This window comes from Macadamia integrifolia, chromosome 12, assembly GCF_013358625.1.
Source record: "Macadamia integrifolia cultivar HAES 741 chromosome 12, SCU_Mint_v3, whole genome shotgun sequence".
Taxonomy (NCBI): domain Eukaryota; kingdom Viridiplantae; phylum Streptophyta; class Magnoliopsida; order Proteales; family Proteaceae; genus Macadamia; species Macadamia integrifolia.
Window position 1 is genome coordinate 8950732 of NC_056568.1, and position 8578 is coordinate 8959309.

Genomic DNA, 8578 nt, shown 5'->3' on the forward strand with positions numbered 1-8578 from the left:
AGGTTTCCTAATCCTAGTGGATCTATGATTACCCCAAGTGGGCGACCCACAAAGAAACTGGGTTAGGACCTGGTTCGACACCCATGGTCCTGACCCATATTAATTAGGGAAATTTTCTTGTACCACCCCTAAAAATCTCCATAATTAGGGGTGACCCCCCAAAATGAAAATAATATCCACCGCACCCCTAATTTATAACACCGTTAACTGAAAAACATGAAATGACTATTTTACTCTTCTACTTAATCTCTAAAATGGAAGAAATGGTAGAGACCATCAAGAAGGAGATGAATTGGAATCTCTCTACTAGTTCAATGAAGAGCCTTAGGAAGGAAAAGAAGAAGAAAACTTCTTCTGCAAGCAAAGCCCAAAATTATCCTGTATGGATGGGCACTATTGCTGCTGTTTGGGACTATAGAAATGAAATCTAAATAGCAATGGAAAACAAAATAATATAGATAGATAACCTTGATAAGAAGCTAAGGGTTCCAGACTCCTAAGAGAAGGGGAAGAGAAGTGGAGGAAGGAGAAGAAGACCCATTTTGAGATTTTTTTTTTTTGATGAATGTGCTAGTTGTCTCTGCCTTACTTTCTGTTTTATTTTGTTTTTCTTTTATTTATTTTTTCCTAGAAGAAGAAAATGAAGAACAGAAGAAGCATCAAGGAAGCTTGTTTATTAATTTGCAAAATTGTCTTTTTTATGCCTTTTAGTGCAATTTCCATTAAAATAATCTGAGATCTGCGTTTTATGGAAGTTTGAAAAAAAGGTCGTGGAAGTTTTTAAAGATCGATATAAGATATTGGAAAGAAACTATTCTCAAGGCCCAAATTATGTTAATGCATCCAAAGAGATCCTAATGCCCTTCCCGACGGTGGCCTTTTGGAAATTTTTAGGAAACGTTTTAAGGATAAGGCAACCCGCAGCTGCAAAGTTGATATACATAGAGAGCACCTCCAGCTTCCCTCCCATTCCCAATCCTTGAGGGTACAACATGGAAGCTTATCTCTGCACTTAACCCTCCTCCAAAACCCATTGCTCTGAAACCCTAAACCTTATCGGAGTTTCCGCTAAACCTCTCTTTAGACCCAAAAACCTCTTTGCCAATTACCCACAAAACCGCTCGAATCTCATCTATTTACTGCCCAATCAGCCGCACCAAGAAGGAAGAAATGGTAGAGACCATCAAGAAGGAGTTGGAGAACTGCTACTTCCTTGCTAGAATCTGCTACAAAGGTCTCACAATACAGCAATTTCAAGACCTCAGGAAATCCTTACCGGATTCGGTGATGCTCGTCTAGGTTACTTCACTAATTAAGGCCAAGGGTGTAAGGGTAAGTTTACATACCCATAAGGGTAGTTTGACCATTTAGATAATAAGAGACTGATGACATTATCACTTAACGACCAAATTCTAACGGAATGGGTCTTTTATAAATTTTTTCATGAAAATGAGGGATAAACAAGCTCTTATTTTCATTTTTGAGGTCACTCCTAGTTATTGGAATTTTTAAGGAAGTTATAAGAAAATTTCCCTTTTAATTAACAAAAAGCCCCTAGAATCATCCCTAATGATCTGAAAAGCAAAGATCCTACAAGAAAACTCCTAGAATCAATCGGATCGAAATGTCCGATCAGCCACAACCATTTAACCGATTACAGTTTTTTGAATAGTGCCATAATCCCAGAAAACTTAATATATATATATATATATATAACCTGAATTGACTCAATTGAGTCGTCAGTTGAATCTTTTTTTGCCCTTTTTTCACCAAAAAAAAGTATTAAATGAATTGTTCGAATGGAGGTCCCAAGACTCCTAACTGGAAAAGATAGTTGAGAGAGAGAGAGAGAGAGAGAGAGAGAGATAGAGTCATTTTATTGTTATGAGGTGGAGGGAGAGCAGCCATGGCAAGGCAAAGCCTCCTTATGATCGATAATTTCTACCACAATATTTTGAACCAACTCAATACAAACACAACTACTCTATCACAAGTCCAAAAAGCTCATGCCCACATCCTCAAAACTGGGCATTCCAACAATACTTGTCTCAACACCAAGCTTCTCTCTATCTACGCCGATCACCTCTGCTTTTCCGATGCAATTCTCATCCTCGATTCAATCTCTGAACCTGATGTATTTTCCTTCTCCACTCTCATATCTGCTTGTTTCAAATTTGATCGTTTCAATTACACCTTTCGTATCCTTCGCTAAATGCTTTCCCATGGCCTTCTGCCCGATAATTTCGTCCTCCCCAGTATGCTAAAGGCCTGCGCCGTCCTATTAGCTCTTCGGATAGGGCAGCAGCTTCACAACCTTGCATCTGTTACTGGGTTTGCTTCGGACAACTTTGTACAATCTTCCTTAGTTCACATGTATGTAAAATGTGGTAAGGTGAAAGATGCTCATAAAGTGTTCGATAGAATGACACATAGAAATGTGGTTAGTTGGAGTGCTATCATTGCTAGTTATGCTCGACTAGGATACATTAACGAGGTAAAGAAACTATTAAATGCGATGAGGTGTTCAGGTATAGAACCCAATCATGTATCATGGAATGGTTTGATAGCGGGTCTTCACCACAGTGGTTTATCTTCTGAATCGGTTGTGGTTCTACAGGAGATGCATTTGCAAGGGTTTAAGCCTGATGGGACTAGCATTTCTAGTGTTCTTTCTGCAGTGGGGGACTTGAAAATACAGGATATTGGGGTTCAAATCCATGGCTACGTGATCAAGCAAGGTCTTGGGTCGGACAAGTGTGTGGTTAGTGCACTTCTTGATATGTACGGCAAGTGTGGGTGCACCTTAGAGATGATGCTGGCATTCAACGAGGTGGCTCAAATGAACTTGGGTTCATGCAATGCTCTGGTTGTTGGGCTCGCTCAGAATGGTCTTGTTGAAGATGCATTGAGTGTGTTTAGGCAATTCAAGGACCAAAGGATAGAACTGAATGTTGTATATTGGACATCGGTAATTTCATGTTGCACACAAAATGGGAAGGATATCTAAGCGTTGAAGCTCTTCAGAGAGATGCAGGTTGCAGGAGTGGAGCCCAATTCTGTCACAATCCCATGCTTGCTTCCAGCCTGTGCGAATATTGCAGCCTTAATGCATGGGAAGGCATCACACTGCTTCTCCCTTAGGCGGGGAATTTCTGATGATGTGTATGTGGGCAGCGCATTGATTGAAATGTATGCAAAGTGTGGGAAAATTGGAGATGCTCGACATTTTTTCGATATGATGCCCACTACAAATTTGGTCTGTTGGAATGCAATTGTGGGTGGATATTCTATGCATGGAAAGGCTAAAGAAGCTATCAATTTATTCCATTTGTTGTGGAGGAGTGGGCAGAAGCCTGATTTTGTCAGCTTTACTTGTGTCCTATCTGCTTGCAGCCAGAATGGCCTTATAGAAGAAGGGTGGTACTTATTCAATAGCATGACTAGAGAGCATGGAATTGAAGCTAGAATGGAGCACAATGCTTGCATGATTAATCTACTTAGCCATGTTGGAAGGCTTGAAGAGGCTTATGTCATGATTAAAGAGATGCCTTCTGAGCCAGATGCTTGTGTTTGGGGAGCATTGCTTAGTTCTTGCAGAGTATATGGAAATGTCAGCTTAGGGGAAGCTGCAACTGACAATCTCTTCAAGTTGGAGCCAGGCAATCCTGGGAACTATGTTCTTCTCTCTAATATTTATGCTGCCAATGGCATGTGGAGAGAGGTAGATAGAGTGAGAGAGATGATGAAAAGGATGGGTTTGAGGAAGAACCCTGGTTGCAGTTTGATTGAGGTTAAGAACAAGGTGCACACACTTCTGGCAGGGGACACATCACATCCCCAAATGAATCATATTATTGAGAGACTGGGAAGAGTGAGCACGGAGATGAAAAAATTAGGATATCTTCCGAATACTGAATTCGTGCTTCAAGATGTGGAGGAACAAGACAAGGAGCAAATATTGTGTGGGCACAGCGAAAAGTTGGCTGTAGTGGTAGGGCTTCTGAACACTCATCCAGGCTCCCCACTTCGAGTAATCAAGAACCTTCGAATTTGTGGTGATTGCCATGTGGTGATAAAATTTATATCCAGCTTCGAGGGAAGAGAAATTTTTGTTCGGGACACGAACCGTTTTCATCATTTCAAAGATGGTGTGTGTTCTTGTGGGGACTACTGGTAGAGAGTCTTAATATATTATCAGGTTGACCATATCTTCATGAAAAATTAGCTGTTATTGTTGAGGAGATCGACATGGAAAGCGATTACTGCCACAGATCCATAACTCCATGATGGTGTAGCAAATTTCTTAGTGGAATTACAAAACCTGAACAGAAAGTCATTACAGTTGGAATTTAATGCCATAATGTCAGGATCAGGCAGTGGTTGGTGGCCACGTCAAGCACCTAATATCATGGAGATCTTCTGTGCAGAATATTGGGCTGAACTAGGTCGAACAAATTAAACATAGGGTGAACATTAAGGGACCATAAGAATGGTTATGAAAATCGGATGGCTAGACTCTGACCATCTACTAGCATAGATTTTGGTATTTTATCCTGGGAGCACTGGACTGGTATCTCTTGACATTTCCAGACAAGTTTATCGTTCAGACCATAAACCTACAAATGCAGTCCTGGAGTACATGATATCGAGAATCCATCGGCCACAAAGTGCATTTCACGACTACATCTAACCTAATGCACATAATCAATGCATGAATGCAACAAACATACGGAAATCACGGTACCAGAACCACCTCGGCCACATTGGATACCGTCTCACAACATACATTTCATATCATTTCCATCAAAATATAAAATGTTATAGAACATCATCATCATTTATGCAATTTAAATAATCATGTGAAAATCCTACACATGCAAGTGTAGATATCCAATTTTGTCACCCTCCTCCGGATATGATGAATCACGGATCTTGGATGTAACTTCTCACTTTCAATCAAGAGAGATGATAATTGACTGAGGTAATCCGACCCAGAAACATTATATACTCACTCAAAATCCTGAAAACCTCGTGTGAGAGAAAAGAAGGGTCCAATTACGATGTTTCATATACGAAGGAATTCGGTCCTAGTGACTGAGCAGATGCATAGTACTCAGAATCATGATTCCAACGATATATGTTATGTCAAAATTGGACCATCTGATCTCTCGTAATCGCACTTAGAAAATTACATCTTGAAAGACCTAGCCCTGTGCCCCTAGCCTGCCTTGCACGCACCCTACCTACCCCGCTCACCCTTAGCTTGCCTTGCACGCACCCTGCCTTCCCCATGTGCCCTGCCTGCCCAATGCTCCCCCACCTACCCAGTGTGGCCCCGTGTGCCCCCGCGCCCTTGCCTACCCCATGCGCCCCTGCCTGCCCTGTGCACCCCTGCCAGCTCCATGTTCCTTGCCTGCCTCGCACATGCCCCGCCTACCTTGCGTGCCCTCGCCTGCCTCACATGCGCCCCTGCCTGTCCCGTGCACCCCCTGTCCAGCCTCGTGTGCTGTCATCAATGGCTGGAATATTCTTTCCAATGATCAGATTGGTGAAAAAATTTTCTCTTCACCTGCTTTTGCACTCTACACTACCCCACTAGTGTACCCTACACCGAAACCTCCCATTGGCCCAAAAGGGAATCTTTACCCCATTGGCCCAAAAAAAATTAATTTTCACCCATTGGCCAAAGAAATTTAACCTTCCCCCATGGTCAAAAAAATTATGTTATCACCCCATTGGTTTAGAAAAATCACTTTTGAACCCCATTGGCCAAGGAAATTGCTCTTTCCTCCCTACTGGTTCAGAAAACCTATAAATACCCACCCTCCCTTTGGTTTTACACACTCAAGCCTCCTAAGAGCATCCTTTGTAGAGAAGCTCTACCCTCTCTCCTCCCCTTCCCCCCTTGAGGATCTTTAAGTCTTCAAAGAGATCTTCATAAGATCCGAAGTGTTATTCGGGCCTTCAAAGTTCTCAATCATCTGCCTTTTTTTAGTGAGATTTTGTGGAGGAAAAGTTTCTCCTTAGTCTCCCACCCCTTTTGAGGTTCTTCAAGTCTTCGGAGAGATCTTCATAAGATCAGAAGTGTTCTTCGGGCCTTCAAAGCTCCTCAATCCTTAGAGTTAGCCTATCCTCAGCAGAAGCTCTACTAGAGTGCCACCTCAGCCTAGCCCTCCCATAGCCTATCCCTAGCAGAATGTTACACCCTATTCACACATAACCGGACCAGCGACCGAACTAACACTTGTTAACCTAAAACCTACTAGGACCATCTAATATAGTAACCACTACACAACATACCCACAACTAAAGAAAAAAAGTTTGCATTTTAGCGGAAGTCTTACATGTATATACTTGTAAATACCCCAATACTCTTGATACCCAAATTTTATTATATAGCACATATACATGTGGGCCCGTAGACATGATATATACACAAGAATTACAATTTAAACATCCAGAGCACAAAAGGGGTAACATCATAAAATAATAAAAAAGAAACCTAGGTTGGTATCAGTGTTGCTGTCCTACAACATAACTATCGCACAGGCACTTAGCCCTATGCTCAAGATCTTATGGGATCCACCAATCTTCGATTGAAAACTCTACAGTGGGCCTTGGCTCTAGCTCCTCAGTCAAGTAACCTACAAGATAATCTAAAAGTGGTGTACACGTGGGATAAGCTCACTAGCTCAGTAAGTGAAAACAAAGACCATGCAATCATTCACAATATAAATGCACCTATATGTATGCAAATCCATTTTCTTAACTTAAACCACCTAAACATCACATCTAAGTCAGACCCAACACCTAAACCTCTGCTGGGAAGGGTCGTAGCACAGAGATATATCATTCCTAACTGCATGCTCCTATATGAGATAGTACGACTGCATAGTGCCATCCCATCCCATTCCACGGGCCACCAATGCATTGGTGTCCAAGCCTACTAAGGCATCTAGTCTAGCAATACATCATATTCAATAATTTAAAATCATCCATCTCATATCTCAAAGAAGGAATAAGCATTTAAAAATTTAAAAATATCAGCATATCGAGTCATAAATGAATTTCATAAAGCACACATCAATATATACAAATGGCATTCGAGGATGACGAGGTTACACACAATAGTGAAATGATGTCATGGCTAGTCTACCATAATAATGGAATGATGTAAAAACACTCCAAAAATAAAGTCACTATACTCTTCCCACTTACCTAATTATGTTCAATGATCACCCTTGGTACGAGGAAGATCCAACGTGAGATGACGTGAGTTTTAATGAAAGCTATTGTAAAAGAGGTCAAGCTTAGTTCGTCTCCACTTTAGGCTCATAACCAATGAGGTATAATGATTCCAACATGTTTAAAATCATTAGAGAAGGTTGCCTGATAAATTTGGGCCCAATCAAAACCCGATGAGTTGGAGTGGTAGGTCAATCGGTGGGTGAGGTACCCGTTGGTCCTTGCCCGCCGCTTGACACAGGGGCCCTGTAAGGACTGGCGCTAGGACTGGGGAGCTAGGTGCCCATCGGTATTGCTCACTGGGCCAGCAGCCCATCTAGGACAGGCCAGCTCCGGATTGGTGGGTCCAAGCATTTTTAGGCACCCACCACTCAAAATCGAGACTTTACTGTTCACTCCCATTCTTCATCTCACCTTGGGAAAACCATAATGGGTCAATTTAACTGCATTTTTCACCAATCTAAGATCGCATATCATGATTCCAACATAGATCTATGATTGATTCAAAGTTCTAAGCTTGGGTTTTACCTCTTTGGTCGAGAATACTTCAAAAACCTCAAATCTTCTCTTTAGCTCAAGAGATCAACAATTGCTTTTCAAATCTTACAATTTCTTCCCCTAGATCCTTCATATAAAACATGTAGGTCCTTTATTAAACCTTAGACTCATATTCTCAAGAGATATTAACAAGATCCAAAGGATTTTTACCCAAATCGAAGGGTTTCACTTAGGGTTTCTTGGGGGTTTAAGAAATATAGACTTTACTAGCCTCAAATCATAGATCTCGAGATGAGGATCACTAATCTGGCATCGAAATTGAAAGATTCAACCCCAGTGTCACGTAATGAGCATCTTCTTCCCCTTTTTCTTCCTTCTTCTTCCCTTCTCTTTTTTCTTTTTCTCTCTCTTCTTTACTTTTCTCACCCACCGTGTAAAACAATAAATGAGGGAAGGAAAGGTAATAAATGCTATCTATACTTGGGTCAAAATATCTAATGACTAGAGTGGTAGGTCACACTGGTGGGTCTGACCCACCCATAACCACCCACCAATCGGCCAAAACTTAGTCAAATCATTGGGATTTCGATGGGGCTCGGCCCCAACATGTGTTTCGCTCTTGGTAATTATTTAACTGCATACTTAACATAGAATACGGCTACGTACCTTTATTGTGTGTACATGGCCCAATAATACGTGCAAGTGCATGGCTTAGTCACATGGACTTCACTGGGCACCGACTCCAACTCATCTGCCCAACCTGAGTTTAGAGCCACATTTGCTATCATGTTCCATAAGGTACTTGCCTCGACTCCCCTAGGTTCAATTCCTGTAA

The 8578-nt window shown here is 41.5% G+C and overlaps 1 pseudogene; it reads left to right on the plus strand.

The window, feature by feature from the left end:
* Positions 1 to 1901: 1901 nt before the first annotated feature.
* LOC122057041 lies at positions 1902 to 4325 on the plus strand (annotated as a pseudogene).
* The last annotated feature ends 4253 nt before the right edge of the window (positions 4326 to 8578 follow it).